General features: G+C 33.0%; 1 non-coding gene across 1 annotated transcript; it reads left to right on the forward strand.

The window, feature by feature from the left end:
• Nucleotides 1–729: 729 nt before the first annotated feature.
• Nucleotides 730–836, forward strand: LOC127232507 (U6 spliceosomal RNA). The gene has a single exon (XR_007835381.1). It is a non-coding gene; the product is annotated as a U6 spliceosomal RNA (small nuclear RNA).
• Nucleotides 837–1,901: the final 1,065 nt, after the last annotated feature.

The following is a 1,901-nucleotide window of genomic DNA, read 5'->3' on the forward strand; positions in this document are numbered from 1 at the left end:
AGACTATATCCAAACAGGAAAAAACAAGCTGCAAAGAGACAAGACAGAAGTTCTTCTTTAGAGGCTAGTAAGGCAACCCAATGGGAGGAAAGTTGTACTAAAGTCAGAATCTGATAATCTGAACCCATAAAATCTCCTCAATTTCCCATTAACGGATCATCCAATCCCAATGGTTAGCACTGAAAACATATACAAAAGTAACATTATAGAGACTATGCAAGTTATATTTGGGAATACATATATATGTACATGTACATATATATGTCACAATAATTAATGAATGAGGAGGCAGTCCATGAATTTGAAAGAACATATATATATATATATATATATGCATTTGAGAGTAGAAAGAGACATGGATCATGGATGTATATACTACATAATCTCAAACATAAAGGAAAATGGGAGACTCAAAATTATATTATGTTAGAAAATATTATTACTGATGATTATGTAATCAATCTCAGAAAATGCAACCTTTATAATTTTCAAATATGTCCAGAAAGTTTGTAGCATTCCTTTCATGTTGGGGATTTTAAGGCATGAATAAAAATGTTTCTATTTTTAAAAATAATATTCATGGATGTTCACCACAACAAAAGTAGTGCTTTAATAACCAGAATTGAATTTTTATGTTCCAAAATTATCTTCTGTTTCTTAACTGAGGTAATCTGTGGCCAATACCTTATGTTCAGACAATTGTACCTGACAAAAAAAAATTAGGTTTTTGTGCTGACTTCAGCAGCACATATGCTAAAATTGGAATGACACAGGGAAAATTAGCATGGCCCCTGCTCAAGGATGACACACAAATTGATGAAGTGTTCCATATTTTTAACTCACATATAAAAAGACACAGGCTACAAGAATGGATACAAAGACAGAACCCATCCTTCTGCTGCATACAAGAAACACATCTAAGCTTCAAAGATAGATACTACCTCAGAATAAAGGGTTGGGAAAAGATCTTCCAATCAAATGGACCCAAGAATCAAGCAGGTGTAGCTATCCTAATATCTAACAAGTTATCCTTCAAACAAAAATCAATAAAAAGGATGAAGAATGTCATTTCATGTTTGTCGCAGGAGAAATCAGTCAGTACAAAATCTCAATTATGCCCCAAATATAAAGGCACACATGCACACACATTCACAAAAGAACATTACTAAAAATCAAATCTCACAAAAAGCCTCATACACAGTGAGAGACTTCAGTGCTCCACTCTCACCACTAGACAGGACCACCAGACAGAAACTTAACAAAGAAACAAAATAACTAACAGAAGTTATGTTCCAATTGGGTTTAACAGGCATCTATAGAACTTTCCATCCAAACACATAAGAATATACTTCTCAGCTCCACATGAAATTTTTAAAACTGACAACATACTCAGCAATATAAGAAACATCAACAGATACAAAAAAAAAAAAAAGAGTATAGCCCTCTCTATTTAATCAGACCAACATATTTAAAGTTGGAATTCAACAAAACTAAGCAATGTACAATTGCACCATTCCTGGATCAAGGAAGAAATAAAGAAAAAAAATTAAAGACATCCTAGAATTCAACAAGAATGAAGACACAGCATACCTGATCTTATGGGACATTTTGAAAGCAGTGCTACAAGTAAAGTTCATTGCACTAAGTGCCCATATGAAGAAAACAGAGGATAGTCACATTAGAGAATTAGCAGCATAACTGAAAGGCCTAGAACAAATGAAGCAAACTCACCCTGGAGGAGTAGATGGCCGAAAATAATCAAATTGAGTGCTGAAATTAATAAAGAAGAAACTAGGAAATCAATATTGAGAAGCAATGTTAAAAAAAAAAAAAAGAGTTGATTCTTTAAGAAAATCAACAGGATACAACTTTATCCAAACTAACCAAAAGGCAGAGAGAAT

Source organism: Phodopus roborovskii, unplaced genomic scaffold (genome assembly GCF_943737965.1).
Source record: "Phodopus roborovskii unplaced genomic scaffold, PHOROB, whole genome shotgun sequence".
NCBI lineage: Eukaryota > Metazoa > Chordata > Mammalia > Rodentia > Cricetidae > Phodopus > Phodopus roborovskii.